This window comes from Xyrauchen texanus, chromosome 5, assembly GCF_025860055.1.
Source record: "Xyrauchen texanus isolate HMW12.3.18 chromosome 5, RBS_HiC_50CHRs, whole genome shotgun sequence".
Taxonomy (NCBI): domain Eukaryota; kingdom Metazoa; phylum Chordata; class Actinopteri; order Cypriniformes; family Catostomidae; genus Xyrauchen; species Xyrauchen texanus.
The window spans coordinates 8,959,960-8,979,903 of record NC_068280.1 but is presented as its reverse complement, the minus strand read 5'-3'; the positions used below and the strand labels follow the sequence as shown (position 1 = coordinate 8,979,903).

Sequence of the window (19,944 nt, the reverse complement as noted above, 5' to 3'; positions counted from 1 at the left end):
ACATATTTATAAAAGATGGCTTAGAAACATAGGAACTCTGTTCCCTAAATGAGAAAGAAAAATACGCCAAGATACTACCCAATCCTGACATACAAAGAAAAATGTGAAGTAGAAACGTGGCTGCCCGGCAATGGCAATCCTATTGTTTGCACAGCCAGCTAATTGCAGTCATGACTGGCAAAAACTGGCTGGAACCAGTTGAGGCTGATTTAGCTAAGGGTTATAGATCTTTCATGTTTGACACACTTGGCACCTCCTTGTAAGTAATCAGAAACTAACTAGCAGGTTAAGCAACAAGGTTAACTTTGATCTTTTGTTTCCTTCTTCATTGTCTGAGTAATAAAACATTTTCAAAATCCACAAAAATTGCTCAGCAGGTACATGATATTAAACATATTTCAGGCACTGGGCCATAAAATCTACAATGACTGGAAGCAAACATGGCATTACAATAGCAAACGGTGCGCACTGCAGCTACATGGAGCTTTACAGCAAGGTCTCTTTAAGAGCCCCTCCACCACTCTGCCATTTTAAAGGCCTAATTTCAGCTCTGCACTGCAATAACACAAAATGGCCACCAGCTGGAATGCTGACAATCCAAACAATTGCAGTTGCACCTTTAATGTGATTTAGATAAATCACATAGATAAATCTAACTGGCTCAGTATCCAGGGTTGTCTAATTTAGTCTCCAACTTGCAAGTAACATGTTTATCCACACCCAACTTCCTCTGGTTCCTTACGACAATGTTCTGTCCAGCAGTATTACTTGTGGGTTACTTGTACCTGAAGGTTACTTGTGGGTTGCTTTCTTTTCTTTTAAAATAAACAACTTTTAACCCTGAAGGTTGTGCAACTTAAGCAAACCCTCTTCAATCAATCAAGGCTTTTCATCCCACAACATAACCTGTTATGATATGACAGAAGCGGCCTTTTGTTTTCGATCTTCTGGATAACACAAAGTTGATTTCAATTTTCTTGTCAGGTAAATGCTGCTGCTGTGGTTCCTCTGAGCTATCTGATCCTACTTTGGTCCTCTGGTTGCACTTCATCTTGGTACTGTAGTATTAATGGAGTGCTTTTAAGAGTACTCTCTTTATACCATGCAAGCGGTCTTCGCAATTAACATCAAGTAACTGAAATGAAATGCTGGCAATGTCTCATAAGTCAAATGTTAACATAAGTCATATTCTCCGGTAGAGTCAGAAAATGACAACTATTTTATTGTTCACAGAAAAAGCATGTTAGGTTATTAGGCCATGAGCGACATGTTGTGACGCATCACAAATATGCTCCCATTATAATAAACAAAGCTGTCTTCACTGGAAGTGCCTGAATTTAAAAAAAAAATAATAATAATTATAGTTATTTAAATAACTTCTGACCACTACAAAGCAACCTAGAGATGTTTCTAGTCTCTAGAAGGGCTGGGTAAAAATACCGACTTTAAATGGAGTGGTGGTGGTGTAGAGGGCTAAAGCGCATGTTAATAAGAAGGTCGCTGGTTCGATCCCCACAGCCACCACCATTGTGTCCTTGAGCAAGGCAATTAACTCCAGGTTGCTCCGGCGGGATTATCTCCGTAATAAGTGCACTGTAAGTCGCTTTGGATAAAAGCGTCTGCCAAATGCATAAATGTAAATCGCATATTTCTTTAATGATCTCAATATCAATTTTTTAATTCCTAAAATCAATCTTTTACTAATAAAGTTTGATCCAGTTTAAAGCCCATGGTGCAGGTTAAACACCACTGTCGATTAATGGGTAGATAAAGCAGTCAAGATATGTATATAAAGTTAGAAATGTCTCCAAAATGGTGTTAAAGTCCAGTTTTTGGTTACAAACGGTTATTTTTTACGCGATTCGGCGATGACGTCACATGAGGTAGACGCGGTGGAATGTAGCCTCAGCCGTTCTCAGCTACTTGAACTAATTCTAGCAGACTAGCACTGACTACTATGGCGTCTAACTGGGATGAGGAAGAGGTGGCAAGACCCACAGTTAACATTTATGATGGCCCACAGCCATACAATTTCGAACCGTTTAGACGTGAGAGGGCGAATGAGGAAATACCGAGAGCAGATGGCCGTCAAAGACAAATAAATGCATGGTCAGAGGAGAATGAATGGAGAGGCGTCTGTCAACATCTTGCGAAAACAAATATGAAAAAGGGTCAGCAAAATGCAAATGGGTGTAGTGGTGAAATAAGAGGTGGGTATACTATGAATACTTAGAACAGTGATTCGCAAGCACATTGGGTGTACAAGCACATTGCAGGAGTACATGGAAACATTTAATCATTTATTTTCAACTTGGAAGTACTGAGAATTATTTACTTATCATCTTTGAAATTCCAAGAAGATAAGTAAATATTCCCAGTCATTTCATAAGTCCATCAATAAAATGGGACGTGTGTGCTACAACTAACGTTAGTTTCCCAGTGGAAACAATAACCTATGGCACAGCCAGAAAGTTTTCATGATGATATGGACTTTTACTTCAGGGCAATTTTGTTATTATTCTAATTTTTATTTGTGAATCACGAAATATGCTCTTCTAATGTCAGAGTGATCGTGCTTGTAAGTTAGTGGAGGCTGTGTCAAAGGGAACACGGTATACAAAATACACACAGAGCTAGCTAACACGCAGCTTGTAAACATTAACGTTAGCATGATGCTTACCGTGGCAATTTCTCGCTATGCGGCAGACGGTGTCTCTCGACCTCGGGACGGGCAAGCAGAGAGGTTTGCGTTCACAGACGCACGGCGGTAGGAAGTAATTTAGCACTCCTCTCACTCTTTAATCCAAGTGAGACCATCTTAGCATCCCCTGAATGGTAATCCTCCTCTTTGAAATGCGCGCTGCATATTCTCGAGTAGGCGGTGACAGAGCTAGCTGAAAAATCTGCCCGCCTAATCTTCACAAACTGCACCCAGCTTCGGAAGATCCCTTTGTCCTTGGGGAAGGAATGGACCCTATGTCCAGTTTTGCTGGAGTTCTTGCACCCGCCACAAACACAGTAATAAACCATTTTGACTAACGTTATTTATGATCTACTCTTTATCTATCTCTAAGCTATCTGTTATGCTATGCTATCTCTCACTATCTATGCTATTCTATCTATGCTATGCTATTCTATCTATCTACTTACTTATAAATCTGTCCCTGTCACTATTTCACTAGTTAGCTACTCCTCGTCTCACTCTCCCTCAATTGTAAGGCGGGCCGCGGGCTTTCTTCTGTCGTCCAACAGTCAGCGAGTACCTCATGTGACGTCATGGAATGCTTTGTGGGAGAAATAAGAATAATCGCTAAGCTGTAGCTAAAAGCTAACATATCACCTACTTTTCCGTATTATATTTCTTTTTTGTAGTACCCTACAACATCAAATACAATGGATAACTGTTTAAATGTTTATTACCAACTAGAAAATTGCAAAAAAAAAAAAACAAAAAAAAACCTGCACCATGGGCTTTAAGTGTTGATTATTCTATCTATTAAATAATTTGCTATAAATAGTTTTGGCCCTGTTGATAATTTTTAAAGAGAATATTTTCGTAATGTAAATTTAAGCTAGAAGGTTTCCCGTATAATTTACAGCATTAGCAGAGAGATTTTCTTTCATACGTAAGCAAAATGCAAATTGTAACTAAAAATACCAAAAATTAATCAGAATCTAATAAAATCGGGTCAAAATCAAAGTCAAATCAATCGAAATCAGCTTACAACTGATTAGTTCATGGTGATGTGCACCAACATGTCTTTGGTGTAACAAAAGTGCTCAATCCTACCAATTCCCTTCTGCAGTTTAGTTCTACCTCTAAAAAACACAATAGCCAGCTAACCAAGTCCTTTGCAATCACTAGTAAATAATCAGCAGGTGAGTAAGAGGGTTGGACCTAAACTGTGCTGGAAGGGAAATCTCCAAGAGGATGAGGTACTGAGGTATCCCCGAACCACATTACATTCCACTGGTTGAACCATGCTGTTTTTAGCACACATGTAAGGAACTAGTCAATACTACATGTTACATAGCAAACAAAAAAAATAAAAATACATTAAATCGCAAGCACTTTCATACAATTACTAAAATAAATCGCAAGCACATAGCCGACATCGATAATATTACATTTAGTCAAATGTAGTATAAAGTTAAAGTAGTACAATGCATATAAACCACACTTTTAGAGAAGGATTCTAATGAAAAGACATAAACAAGGTTAAAAAGGAGACAGTTACAGAAGACAGAGAGCTGTGACCTTACACTGCAATCCTCAAATGCAGGCCACCTTCTGCTTGTAGGAGAAATTTGCAAGCGTGAATTGCGATCAGCAGCCTAGCAGTAAAACTGAGCCACATGGGGGAGGGGTGTGGGTGGAAGGCGGAGCTAGGATTGTACCATAGATTTTGTAGGGGTGACACTATCATTATTTATTTTTAAAATAACATCTAAGAAAATAATTTGACAATGAAAAATATGTATTCACATAACTGCAAGAGATAAACATGATTGCTCTCTATAAAATGTAATTAATTTATATGTTGTTTTAATAAAATTGTTAACTTGCAATTTTGACATGCTCTTTAAACTTAGAGCTGTTCGAAAATAGCATAATTGTTCTCAAAATATCAAACTAGCAGAAATGTTGTTCTGGAACACAGTTGCACAGTTATACTGCAATGTAACTCCACCCTCTTGCATTCAAGTAACAGCAGAGCAGACAATGGGAAAATGACTGGCAACTTGGGCCATAACATTATAAGAACTGCAAGGGGAACAATCCAACTTTCACGTTACAACTGCCCCAGTTCCCAACAGAAGTTAACAACTGGTCAGTGTACTGAGGTCCATTAGTCACAGGTCTGACATTTATGCAAAGTAAACAAATCTCCAGTCAGTGCCCGCTACCTTCGATAAATGCAAAATACACACACACACACACACACACACACACACACACACACACACACACACAGATTTCTTGGTCTAATAATACAAAAAGTGTGTAGAACCTTTAATAAAGCAGTTCTCAAGCTTGGCCCACGATAAGTCGTAAGGAATGCAAGCACGTCTAGCCTCCCTTACGAAAATGTCACGGCAAATTTGCCGCAAACTTGACACAAATTCGCCATTGATAAATTTCTCATGCAAATGAGCTTTGCGGCAAATTGTCCATTATTGCCAAAGGTTTGCCGGAGGTTCATCACTACGGGCGAAGAGCTGCAAACTTCTGAAAACATCTGCGGCAAATCAAAAGCTCATTTGCATGTGAAAATAACAAGCGACAAATTTGCTGCAAATTTGTGGAGGGTTAAATTTGTTTTGTAAGCACAAAACAGTAAATGGTAGGGGGAGGGGAGCATTTCTTGGACCCTACCATGTTTGCAGGGGTGCCTTTAAATCATGTGATGACTCCTACAACTGAAAATGTTGTAACTTTACTGGTTCCTAACTATTCTGAAATATACACAAATCACATCTGATCCTCAGTGACCAGAACTCTAAGACCTTTCCACAATGAAACAAACCAAACCGAACTCTAGAGTCTAGATCACTCCAAAGCTATTCCATTTAATTATACAGTGAGGAGGGAACAAATCTGATATGAAATGCAAAAGGGAAATAAGTCCTTACAATTTAGTGGGGGTAAAACTCATGGAAGTGAGAACAATCACCCTTCCCCCACACCCTTATATAACATGCAGTCAAAATGCAAAAAAAAAAAAAAAAAAGAGAGGTAGGGATCGTGCTATTACAAAAAAGAGGGGTGTGGTGATGCACAGCTTCCTTTGAATAGAGAATGACAAAATTGCATGATTATTAATTTAAAATGAATTCTAATTATACTATGAACACAGACGTAACTAGCGGAAGTTCAGACTATGCAAAAATGTCAAGAGGGACTAATATCAAATCTTTATTAGGCTTTTCCAAAAAGCAAATTTAGCCTATTCAAGCAAATATTTTATTCTCCATACATCCAACGACATGTTTTTCGGATGTCTCTCTCAGGATCAAAGCCCACGTGAATATTAAGGTTAGTCTTCGTATAGTTCAAATAAAATTGTACATGACATATAGGAGGGAGTGTCCGTGTCAGCTAATCAATTTACTTGTATATTTGATATTTGGCTACTTACCATGTAATGTTTTGGGCAGTTCAGACAGTTACGCATGTACACTACAAATTAAAAATGTTATGTTGTTTTTTCATATAGAGTTTTAAGCCTCCTTTTTTTAAATATAACTATAATGACCAACAGTAAAAAGTTATATACAATCTGCGGAAAAATAGGGTGGACAAGATTTTGAGGATTATAGCTGTTGCAAAAAAGTACTTCAAGAAAAAAAGGGAGTTGCCTGGTGCCAGGAATAAGCCACTTTATGGAGAATAGCAGCACATTAAACATTGCTCTCTAGCAAATACACTTCTGCTCTATCTTCATAATATTGTGGTCTATTTCGGAAATTCGATATTGTGGTTTTACTAATACTGTTGGCTCCTTATAATTAACTGCTTGTGTCGGTAGCATTCCTAGTTGTAAGTTGTGTTTAACAAATGCACATATTAAATTAAATTAATTTTTAAATCTGCATAACACAACGATGGCTTAAATTGTAAAACAAACATGACTGCTGACATGAGAAACAAATGTTTGCCAAGCTCCTCCCCAATCCTGACACATCGAAGAGGACAAAGTAGAAACATAAATTCTCTGCAATGGAATATACCATTCTCTGAATTCCTAGGGGAGGACAAATATTAGAAGGAGCTAATCCATGCCATGAAAACAAACAAAAGTTAAAGAAAAAAAAAGGAAAGAACTGTATTAAAAACAGATGGGGTTGTTGGTGAAATAAGTACAATTTCAATCCAAATTAAAAACCTCCTTTCACAGCTTTCATTGTCCATTACTACTGTATTGAAAAAGGACTACAGCCAGGAACTCACAGACAGAAACTGGCTGAAACCAGTTGAGACTAGTTTTGCTTCATGTCATAGATCTCTCCCATGTTTTGGCCGGAACTCGGAAGTTTCTTGTAAAGCATTCCAAAAATAACCTACGGATTAAAGTACTAGATCAATTTTATCCAAAAAATAATTGTCTTGCTTATCAGAGTAATTAAATATTGTTACTTTCAAAACCCACAAAATTGCCATTAAGGTGCATGAAATGGAAAACATTTCAGGCACTGGTGCTGAAAATCCTTTCTAGATTCACTGGAACCAAAAAACGGCACAACAGAAGTAAACTGTGCACACTGCAGCTTCAGCTGAGAGCCAGATTTACTAATGGTCTCTTTTAGAGCCCCTCCCCCACTCTGCCATTTCATACTTGAAACTCTTCACTGCAATAACACAAAATGGCCACCAGCTCAGCTGCTGGTAAGTGAGGCTACTGGAGTTGCACCATTAATATGAATTAAGCGGTGAATTATATATTTTTTTAAATATTGTCTACCTTAGGTCAAGTTTCCATCCAGCAGTAATGCCATCTGTGGGCCTTTTTATTTTTTTTATAATTTTCATGGTTGCACAACTTCAACATAGGGCAACCTAATCCCTCAACCTAATCTGTTATATGACACAGAGGTGTCCTTATTGCTTCGATGTCATCTGGATAACAAGAATTTCAAATGACACGTCAGGTCAGTGCTGCTCCTGTGGTTCTGTTCCGGCTCTAGTTGTCTGGCTTCGTTTTTATCTTGGTAATGCACTTGAGTGTATGAGTTGAGTTTAAAGCTGGTGTCACAGTATCGCACTCAAAATTGGGATGTCACACCTCAGACTACTGTTTCTGAAATATCTCCCATTAAGAAATGGAACAGGGGTGATAGATTAAATGACAGCCACTTGCATTTCTCTCCTTTTCCCTGTCACGTATTGCAACACCCCATTTTGGCAGCGAATCAACGTGAAGCTTGCCAAAATAAGAACAGGAGTACTGCGCAAACGTAAACTATTGTAAAATACTGAATTAAGATGCAACTCATAGAGTGACTTTTGAAAGCATGTGATGTGTGTTTGTCCCTCCAAGGCTTGCCGTAAATTATACGTTCATGCACGGATTCTGAGAAAAGCGAAGGCAGAACACAGATTGCATTCTTACTTTATTGGTAAGTTTAGACAAACTCTACAAAAACACATGGATACAAAGTCACCATGGATTACAATTGAGATCTTGCTGTATGTGATATGTGCTTTGATTTTCCAGAGAATTTTTTTTAAGCAGAACTCAGCAGTACACTGAGTGCATTTACATGCACACCAGTACGCCGATAACTATCAAAAATCAGCTAATTAAAAAAATATGACTGTGGCAGGGCGGGTGGCGGGACCGGGTTGTGATGCTGCACACCCGGCCCCTAATCAGGCTAATCAAGTCTCCGAGAGTGATAAAGGCCAATCGGGGACAGCAGTGCGAGAGACTGAGAGATTTACGGACAGCTGTCCGACAACTTTTTGTGTTTGTCTTTTTGTTTAAGTTTTATATTAAACAATTATTTATAACGTTAAGCCGGTTCTCGCCTCCTCCTTTCCATCAATCCCTTTACACTGGTGCCGAAATCCAGGAAGGAGGAGAGATGCGCTATAGTGGAGTTCTCGCTGCTACCATCCACCCAAAAGGAGCAGACGTGGCAATCCGCCAGAGGATGGAGGAGCCGGCCGCCTGGAAGCGTAGCAGCTGGCCGCTTGGAAGTGGAGGAACAGCTGCCGACCGTTAGGGGAGGAGGGGCTCCTAACCAACCGCCTGGAGCAGTTACCGCTGCCAGGGGCAGAGGAGACCCCTACCATCCACCAAAAACGTGTTGGGCGTTCCGTCCACCAGTGGCAGGAGGACTGCCTCCGATCCACCCGGGGAGGTGTGGCTGTCGTCCGCTAGAGCATGGAGGAGTGGCCTAGGACCAAGCTATGGTGTATCAGAGAACCGTTTTTTTTTCTTCTCTCTCTCTCTCCTCTTTCTCTGCCGCATTGGCCTTTCCCTCTCTTCTAAATTTTACTTTGGTTTTTAGGGTGTACTGCACTGTTACATGGAGTATCCCCAATGTTTTTAATTATTGTTGTTTCACTCCCTCTGTCCCCTCCCAGATTCAGGAAGGCTGCGATGACTTGCCACCAGACGGGGCGGAAGGCACGCCCCCCGGGTGTAAGTCATGCCTGGGGCTCCCTGGCCTGAGAAAACGAGGGAGAAATGTGGCAGGGCGGAGAGCGTGGTCGGGTCGTGATGCTGCACACCCAGCCCCTAATCAGGCTAATCAAGCCTCCGAGAGGGATAAAGGCCGACCGGGGAAGGCAGTGCGAGAGAGAGAGATTTACGGACAGCTGTCTGACACCTTTGTGTGTTTGTCTTTTTGTTTAAGTTTTAGATTAAACTATTATTTATATCATTAAGCCGGTTCTCACCTACTCCTTTTCATTAATCCCTTTACAATGACAATGCAAGAAAACCGTGTTTACCGGAGACTTGAAATCATTGGGTTAACCTGCTTTTGAAGTCAAAATATAAACTGACATGACACACTGGATAAACTGGTAAGAATGCCCGTAAAGGTGTATACGTGCAACAGGAAATCAGGGCAGTGTATAAAAATATAGGCTGTGTCAATCTAAGCTATATGTGTCAATCGTTTTTTGCTTACACCGTTTTATGACCTAACCCCGATGAAAGAACACTGTTTGAGCTGTTTACATGACCACAAACACTTTGTCGGCTTGTTAAGCACAATCGTTGTAAGAACGTGCATGTAAATGCCCTCAATGGCTTGTCAGTTCTTCAGGATGAGAAGCAACTCATTGGTCATGGCCAAGCCCATCCCATGGACTGCCACAGATAATAGAACATGTTGGATATAGTTGGAGAGTTGGCAGGGCCATTAACTAAGCAGAAAGATGAGTTTCTTGGACTGTTAAAACCCACCCGCTGAGAAATGTTGGAACGTGCACCCACTCCCTCGGATTTTTACGTAAACAATTACGTAAATGAAGCATACTAAAAAAAATAACAAAAAAGTGGAAAAATAATCATGTACATGAACATGTCAGACTATAATTCACCAAGCAAGTGTTCGTTGCTTTCCCCACGTTGCCACAAGGGGCGCTATAGTGAACATTGATATAAACTGTTCTCTTTTATGGACAGTTTTCCATTTGAGGTTGACTACTGTCATGTGTTCTACCTGAACAATAACACATCTTTTTAGTGGCACAAACAATAGAAGTTAACTCTATAGCCCCCTTTAGTAAAAAAGGTTTGCTGGTGCCACAGCAATGCAAGAATGCAAGGTAAGCATGTGCAATGGAGACAACCTCCATGCACTTTTTTTATACTAGGCCTACAGTTCATTTTCTGTCAGTGTCAGATAATGAAAATATTGATAATGTTAAAAGAAAAAGCAAACACGTGTTAGCTTAATCCTACTAGAGAACTACCTTCATTAAATGTTTTGTTCCATATTTAATAAACACACATGAGACAGCTAATCAAAGTCCTCAGGATCCCTTAAAGGGGTCATAAATGCATTTTAAATTTTTTTTATTAAATTCCTTGAGGTTAGCTTATAAAGTTTTTTGCACAAAAAAAAAGAACAGTCAAATATTTGTAAAAAATTTACATTTTCCATCCTCATTCTGACCCTCTGTCAGATTTGAAGCAGCTTCTCCATTAAGACTTCATTATGATTGGCTAACGTTACTGCACTGGAAAAAAAGTATTAATTCCCACGCCATAACATGTTATGTGTTTTGATGCTCAAGATGGCAAGCGCTGAAATACAGCCATTTATGTTTGCCCTAAAATCTGGCCTTAACGCCGCCCTGGTGCCAACATCACACACCCTGCCCATTTCACAAACATGAAGGAAGCTCAAGCTGAGGTATCACATTATCTAAAAAATCGAGTTTATATCATATGTAAACATTAGCTAGCTAGCAAGATAAGTTAGTGTTGACAACTCACCGAATGTACCTTGATGTCCTGAGTGGTTTCTCCAATAACATTGGGACGATGTCCCAGCACACCATCCATGATCTTTGGGCACCGCTTTGTCAGTTGTGTGTGGGTTTTTTAATGTTGATTTTCTCCCCTTTTTCTCCCTAATTTTGAATGCCAAATTCCCAATGCGCTCTAAGTCCTCTTGGTGGCGTAGTGACTTGCCTTTTATCACGTGGCTTGTTGAGCGTGTTACCGTGGAGACCTAGCGTGTGTGGAGGCTTCACGCTGTTTTCCGCGGCATCCATGAACAACTCGCCATGTGCCCCACCAAGAGCGCACCAAATTATAGCGACCACAAGGAGGTTACCCCCATGTGACTCTAACCTCCCTAGCAACCAGGCCAATTAGGTTGCTTAGGAGACCTGGCTGCAGTCACTCAGCACACCCTGGATTCGAACTCACGACTCCAGGGGTTGTAGTCAGCGTCAATACTCGCTGAGCTTCTCAGGCCCCTGTATATTGTGTGTTTTAGAGTGGTGGTGGTGGCGTAGTGGACTAAAGCACATAACTAGTAATCAGAAGGTCGCTGGTTCGATCCCCACAGCCACCACCATTGTGTCCTTGAGCAAGACACTTAATCCAAGTTGCTCCAGGGGGATTGTCCCTGTAATAAGTGCACTGTAAGTCGCTTTGGATAAAAGCGTCTGCCAAATGCATAAATGTAAATGTAAATGTTTTAACAGATTTGTATGGTGTCTGCAGTTTTTTTTATTTTTCCCGAACCTGTACCGTTGTGCGCTGGATACACAACCAGCATGTTTGGTGATCTTGGTGCTGAAACCTCTGACCTGACTTGGCAAAACACCACCTTTGACACTGACCCTGCCTCAATCCCCAGTTGGCGTTGTTTAGCCCAATGGTAATGGCCCCGATGTAGCATGATAAATCATCGGAAGTGACAGTGGGAATGCACCTGGCCCTGGCATGCACTAGCATGCCCTCATTTGGCCTGATAGTAAAAACATGGCTATTGTCAGATGATGTATTGTTTAAAATGGCATCTAAACCGCAGTGTAGTTGATACCACGACAAGGCCGTAGTTCATCTGATAAAAGTAATGGTCAAGACCATATTTTAAAATAATTTGACATTGATAATGTTCAAATGGACAATAAATAATCGATCGGTGCACCTGTGGCAATTGTGTCATGATGCCCAATGAACAAGAAAGCATATGCTGCTTGGAAACTCCTGAGGTAGGTAGAGAGCAAAGGCAAAGGTAGCGTAAACGTCAAGGTTACTGTACGAGATGTTGTGTTGAATGAAGTGACACAAGGGGTCTTCCTTGGGAGCCTTGCGCACCTCTGAACTTGAGAAAAAGCCACTGAGAAATTGGTAGACAGAATTTGCATGTCCCACCCCTGGACATACAGGTATAAAGGGAAGCGGGCATGCATCTGTAGCATGGGAGCAAGTCTGTCAGGTTTTTGCACTGAGGAGACGAGAATAAGGTACGGCCGTTTACAGTGGTAGGTCTAGTGTCATGGCAGAAGGGACACAACGTCTCGTTCCCTCCCTCAGGGAACGGAGGTTAAAATGGTAACCGCGATGTTCCCCTTCTGTCACTCACTTGACGTTTTTTCGAATGAAGTGACACAAGGGGTCCCATTCAAAAGCGCCTTGCACTAGACCGTGTTACGTGAACTGTTGACACAGGTGCAAGCAGGCTGCTGCATGCTAGAAGCAACTGTATTGGCTGCACATAACCCTCCCCACCACCCCCAGAAAAGTATGTCATATACAGACCTTAGGTTCCCAGCACCCCTGAGGAGGGAACAGGTGATAAATGACTAGCAAGGGAGCAAGCCCGGCAGCCGCAGCCTTTTCTCTCTCTATGTCTCTCGCATAGAGTGTGAAGAGGCTGGGGCTATGAACACTATGAAATGGGTTGGGGAAGGCAGTCTTTCCCAATCCTATTCTTTCAGGGGGAAAAGATCCTGCAGAGGCCACATCCTGCCCAGGGGGAGGTGACATGTGGCAAAAACAGCATGTGGGTTGTGAAGCCGCACATGGGAGCGGCGCAGTGGTAGGTCCTGCCTGATGAGGGAGGAGCTCTACAAGTACGGCGACAGGGGGCAGTGGGACTTCCCAAGGAAGATGCGGGTCCGCCGACAGGGGGAACGTACCGCGGAAAATACATCACCGGGAGTTGCCTGAAGATGGAATTAAGCCTGTGGAGCACTACCCCAGTACAGAGCACCTGTGGCTCGTAGTGGGTCTGGTCGCAAATTGCTCCGCTGAATTCGCAGGCCAGAAGGCTACGGAGGAAGAACATCCAGGAAGCGATGCTTATTGGCTAACCTGGGAGAGAAGGCGCACTGGATCAACTTGGTGAAGGGCGCTGTGTGCAAGTGGAACGCCCGGTCGGTTGTTCCGCATTATCAAGTTCTACCGGCTCGGACCTGACAAAACACGAGACGAGACTGACTCAACCCTGAGATTGTAAAATCTCGCAAAGGTATTGGGTGTTGCCCAGCCCGCTGCTCTGCAGATGTCTGCTAGGGAGGTGCCATTGGCCAGTGCCCACGAGGATGCCACACTTCTCGTCGAGTGTGCTTGAACCCGCAAGGGGGCGGGCATGGTCTGGGTCTGGTAAGCCAGGGAGCTAACCTCTGTTTGGAGGTGGCGTTCCCTTTCCGCCGTCCACCAAAGCAGACAAAGAGCAGCTCAGAACATCTAAAGCTCTGCGTGCAGTCTAAATAGATACGCAAAGCACGTACCGGACACAGCAATGAAAGGGCTGGGTCTGCCTCCTCCCAGGGCAGCACTTGCAGGTTTACAACCTGATCCCTGAAGGGGGTCATAGGAACCTTGGGCACGTAGCCCAGTCGCGGCCTCAGGATAACGTGAGTATGTGCTGGACTGAACTCCAGGCAGGTGTCGCTGACAGAGAACGCTTGCAGGTCCCCAACCATCTTGATGGAAGCTAGTGCTATCAGGAGGGCCGTCTTCAGTGAGAGGGCCTTGAGCTCAACAGAGTCAAGCGGCTCGAAGGGGAGTCTTTGAAGGCCTGAGAGGACCACTGAGAGATCCCAGGAGGGGAACAGGCTTGGCCGGGGAGGGTTCAGTCTCTAAGGAACCTAATAATCAAGTCATGCTTACCCAAGGACTTTCCATCCACTGCGTCATGGTGGGCCAAGATAGTGGCTTCATACACCTTCAAGGTGGAGGGGGACAGCCTCCCTCCAGATTCTCTTGCACGAATGAAAGCACTAACCGAACTGCTCATCTCTGAACACCAATTCGCGAGATCACTCAGATCTTCTCCATCCCGTCCAGGGGCCAGACGTGGAGGTTCCAGAGGTCTGGGCGCGGGTGCCAGAGGGTCCCCCGTCAATGGAAAGAAGGTACTTCCTCAGGGGAATTTTCCAGGGAGGTGTCCCGAAAGGGGCTTCTGTCAGGGAATACCAGAGCAGGCAGTGAATGTTGTCCTGGGAGGCAAAGAGAGCTATCTGTGCCATGCCGAATCGGCCCCAAATCAGCTGGCCCACCTGGGGGTGGAGTCTCCACTCTCCGCTGGATGAAACCTGTCACGACAGCATGTCTGCCGTCATTTTGCGGTGGCCAGGAATATGAGTGGCGTGCAGCAACCTGAGGAGATGGCGGGCGAGTTGTGACATATGACGAGAGCGTATGTCACCTTGGCAATTTATGTACGCTACCATCGCGGTGCTGTCTGAATGGATCAAGACGTGCTTGCCCCGAATACAAGGAATACAGCCAGCAACTCTACACATCTGGACACCTGCTGTAGAGGGACTCTGGTCCGCAGAAAACAGAGGTCTGTCCAAGGGTTGAAAGTCTGACGACAGTAGGGGGTGAATATCACACGGTATGTGCCACGGCGCCATGCCCCTCTCGGGACTCGAGTCTGAAGCCAGTGCTGAAGCAGTCTCATATGCATCAATCCGAGACGCGTGACCACGGCTGAGGATGCCATATGCCCCAGGAACCTCTGGAATTGTTTTAGAGGAACCGCTGTGCCGGGCTCGAAGAGATCGTTCCCTGTGTGTGCAAAGTAACTCTCGAGAGTGAGCCAGGATGAGCCAGTCATCGAGGAAATTGCGGATGCCCACTTCCCGTAGCGGGGCAAGGGTTGCCTCTGAGACCTTGGTGAAGGTGCGAGGGGACAGGCCCAAGGGGAGGACCTTGTACTGATACGCCTGGCCATCTAACACAAACCGTAGAAAGGGTAGGTGTCCTTCAGGTCTACCGTTGCGAACCAATCTAGCTGTCGAACACAGGTTAGAATCTGTTCCTACGTGAGCATTTTGAATGGGAGTTTGTGTAAGGCCCGGTTGAGAACCCGCAAGTCCAAGATTGGTCGCAACCCACCGCCTTTTTTGGGTACGATGAAGTAAGGGCTGTAGAAACCCTTCTTTATCTCGGCTGGAGGGACCGGCTCTATCACGCTTTTTCACCGCATATGGAGTTGGAGTGAATACCGCTGAAAAGAGGCGAACTAAATCACGTAGCCGAGTCGGATGGTCCTGGCCAACCAGCACGACGGGTTGGACAGCGAAAGCCACGCGTCCAAACTCTGTGCGAGGGGCACTAGAGTGATGATCGCTTTTGACGTACCGGGTGGGGTTTCACGGCATGGGGGAGCAGGTAATAGCGCATCAGGAGGCAGAAGAGCGTCCCGAGGCTTGGGTGCAGAGAAAAAACTCAAAGCACATACCTTGCTCCGCACACCTGGCAGATGGCAGGTTAGACGAAGAGGTCCTGGAAAGGCGTCTTCGAACTCGTCAGTGCTGGCCTGCCGGGGCTGAGCAGTCACGGGTCCGGAGGTGAGGTGATTGCATCCGGAGAGCCGGGACTGTAGGATTTTGGAGCCGGGGTGCCGTGAGAACAGGAACGCACTGGCTTGGTGACCCAGGGAGTGAGGTAATCACTCTTTTATTGAGAATGTGGGTACCGCAGCCCGAAGGCGTTGTGGCAAATGAAAGTAATAGAAACAAGGATTCTCCTACCGGCCCTCCACCGGAGGACGGATTGGTCATGGTACCAGCTATGGAGCGAACGTCTGACTGCCTGGGCCGCCCGTCTCAGGGGCGCTTAGGAGCTTTCCTGGTCCTGGAAGGGGTCCTGGAGATGGGGGGGCTGCGAGGTGCTCGACGCTGGGGCTGAGAGCTGGGCCCGAGAGCTGGGCCCGGGTTGAGGCGGAGCTGCCTGTTGTTTAACCACAGGGGGACGCCCTCGGCGGGCAGGCGAGGCACGGCATGATGTGAGAGATTGTGTCCGTCTGCCTTTTCACCACTGAAAACTGCTGGGCGAAGTCATCGACGGTGTCACCAAAGAGGCCAAGCTGGGAGACTGGGGCATTGAGGAAGTGTGCCTTGTCAACTTCGCGCATTTGGACAATGTTCAGCCAGGGGTGGTGCTCCTGGACCACGAGGGTGACCATCGCCTCTGAGAGCGAGGTCGGTGGCAGAGCGCAGTTCCTGCTGCACATTGGGGTAGGGATTACCCAGGTGCAGTGGCACTGTAGGCTTTCGAGGTCAGTGATGATGTCATCCTACAGGCTCTGGAGGGGAGTACCGGGCGGTCCTGCCAGGTGGCTGCGTTCTCGGGATAAAGGTGGATTGCAACCGCTCTGTCGACCTGGGGGACCTCCGTGTACCCGTGGGCCACCCCGCCATCCAGGGTAGTGAGAGCGAACGAGCAGAGGGGTCGGTTCAAAAAACATCGACATCATAAAACTAGAAGTTTATGCAAGGTGGAAAATATAAATGCTCTTTTTAGACTGGGGAGGAAGTTTTCAGTTCTGAAACTTATACAGTTTCTATTACCTCTTATATGTTTAAATAGCAAGGAAAAGTTAATTCTCTATTTCATGACCTTTCTAAGTTATAAATTACGAGCAGGTGTGTTAAAGGAGGGTTGGAACAAAACTCTGCTGACGGGAAAAGGATTGAGTAACCCTGAACCACATTATGCTAATAAAAATCAACAGGATAAAAAACAGTAATTGTTTTTGCATTCTATACACTAAATTTTACACATTACATCGCTGAATGTGAATTAATTTAAAAAAACACAAGAACTTTCATGCTAATATTTACAAATCGCAAGCATGCCACAAAATAGTATCGTAGTATAATCTAGTGAAGTATATTTCACTGAAGTATTCCAATGTAAAAGCAGTACAAAATTAATTGACACAGAGACAAAGAGCTGTGACCTTACACCACTATCCTCAATTGCAGGCCACCTTTAGCTTGGAGGATAAAGTTAAAAGCAAGACTAGCCTATGTACAATGAAGAGCATACACATGAGTCACAAGGCAGAGGAGTGGGGGAGGAGCAGGACTAAGACAGTACCATAGATTTTTCAGGGGTGCAATTATTATTTAAACAAATACACTTGGCAATGAAAAATTTGCGATACTACACATAAATGCAAGTGATAAACATTATTGTTCTCTATTAATTTTAATTTATTTATTTTTTATATATTTTTTTCTTGATGCATTAACTTTAAAGTGGATAGATCAAATCATGAACTGAAAGAGAGAAATTATCAAAAATAACAGTTGGTCTCAAAACATAAAATTAGCTGAAACTAGTGTTGTCCTCTTGCTAAGCAGCACTCTGCTAGCAGAGAATGGAAAATTACTGGAGAGTACGGATTATACCATTACAAGAACTGAGAGGGGGAGACACTCTTACTTGTATCGGCAGAGGAAGCAAATCTACAGTTTTCATTATTTGTGAATGGTAGAAAACGGTTCTCTTACCTTCTCCTGTAGTTCCAGCCAACAGAAATTAATGTTGACTAAGACAGTTGGTATGTAACAGTTTGTGTTTAGCGCATTTTTAATGTGTAACTCAAGATTGTTGATGCATGAGAGGATATATGGTGTTATTGTGAAAAGTGCTTCAGGGTTTTTGCAGCAACTTGGCTAAAACAAATGTTCTTACTCTCCTGCCAAACATCCAACTACAATCAAATGTAATGTTACCATACTATATGGCAGCACTGCTTACTGAGTGAGATGGTGGGGGAGGGGCAGGTCTAGGATTGTACCATGGATCTTTCAGGGGTGCTGCCAAGTTATTTCAACAAACATGTATATATTCTTGGCAATAAAAATGAGCAGTACTACGTTACTAATTATATATAACAGCAAGAGATAGGCAAGAGTGTTTTCTTTCAGTTCAAATTAAATTATTAATGCATTATTTTTCTCTTTATAGTGTTAACTTTAAAGTAGGCGTCCTCTGAAACACAATTGAAACTGATAACTATTTTAAAATAGCATAGTTAGTCACAATATATATTAGCTGAAATTAGTGCTGGTGCACAGTCACACTGCAGTGTAGCTCCACCCTCTTGCTACCAAGCAACACAGCAGAGCAGATGATGGAAAATGACTGGAGAGTACAGATATACAATTATAAGAACTGTGAGGTGCAGACACTCCAACTTGTATCGGCAGTAGAAGTCAGGCGCAAAAAACTGCATAAAAATCCATCCAGTTTTCATTGATCGAGGATAGTAGAGAGCAGCTTTTAATTTCCTTACCTTCTCTTGTAGTTCCAGCCAACAGAAATGAATGATATGACATAAAAAGTCAGTTTGTGTGTAACAGATCATGTGCTTAATGCGTAAAATCAATGTGGTATGATGAGGAAACATGAGAGGAAAATATGCTGTTGTTGTGGAAAGTGGTCCTTTTAATATGGGGACAATCCTTTTCTCAAGTTTTATGTCAACTTGCCTTCCATTATAGTAAGATAATGGTTCAACAACAACCAAATGTCATATTAGCATAATTATGTGGAAATATTAGGGGTGTAACGGTTTTTGATAAACCGTACGGTTCGCCAACCACGGTTCAGTAAGCATTTGCTCCGAGGTTCATCTCAAGTTTAATAACGCATTTGCATCATACCGTTTGGCGAAGAAAATAAAGCGTCAAATAGACATGCACAGTTGTAGCTTCCGCTAATGCACCTTTATGGCTCTGTAGATGAAACGTTTACAAAACAGGCATTGATATTTGATTAGCTATTTACACTGACATCACCTGAGGATATATAGCACGCGGTGCGCACAGAGATGCAGGTGAGCCCGAAACTGCACACAGACACCCCTTTCGTCTTTAAGCAGGTACTCGGTGCTAGTTCGGACAGACATGAAACAATAACTGAAGAACTTGGGGTGTTCATAGCTAAAGTTATGTTGCCCTTACTCCATTGATGAAGATGTGGGATTTCCACATATAATTTAAATACTCGAGTCACGTAACGACATCCATTCTCTTATTCATTTTAATACCAAGTTTATTTCTTCTTTAGTGATGTACAGATTGAAATGCACTTTATGTTGATGCATGTAGCGTAATAATGCAGGTATTAAGTTAAAATGTTGAGTTAGTAATTAGATACCTTTACGTAATTAGATTTTTTTAAGGACCTTAAATGAAAATTAACCATAGTTCTACTATAGTAATATTGTAGTAGCCATGACTGAAGAGGGGGCTGCTGTCACCACTGTTTTCTTGGCAGAAATCATAGTTTTGATACAATTAACAATTGTACAGTAATACTGTAGTTTCCATATAGTAACCTTGATTTTACTATAGTATTGTAACCATGACAGTAACCATGTTCATTTTGTGGTTACTATGATTTTACTACAAATACAATGTTTAAACTGGTTACTGTAGTAAAACCATGGTGATTTGTAGTGAGGGCAAATCTCTTGAAGTGTGTGTTACCAAATAGAATATTTTTCCTTTGGATGTGGCAGAAATATAATTTTTTTTCACCTGAACATAACAAATACTGAACCATACTGAAACAGTGACCCTAATTTTGTGATACAAATCGAACCTTGAGAAATTTGAACCATTACACCCCTACTAAATATGGTGACAGATTGCTTCAAGAAATGTCTAAATAATTTATGTTTGTAGAATAGTTCTGCATATTTTTAACATTG

General features: G+C 43.0%; 1 protein-coding gene across 4 annotated transcripts in view; it reads right to left on the bottom strand.

Moving 5' to 3' along the window:
• LOC127644265 (activating transcription factor 7-interacting protein 1-like) overlaps positions 1-19,944 on the bottom strand; it is a 66,783-nt gene that overhangs the window by 34,792 nt on the left and 12,047 nt on the right. The window contains exon 1 of one of the 4 annotated variants that reach the window (XM_052127365.1): positions 4,264-4,327. The exons of 2 other annotated variants lie outside the window; for them this stretch is intronic. The gene's annotated coding sequence lies outside the window, so the exon portion shown is untranslated. Of the gene's footprint in view, positions 1-4,258; positions 4,328-19,944 lie in introns of those variants that run through there. One more of the 4 variants, XM_052127366.1, reaches the window with a different exon arrangement.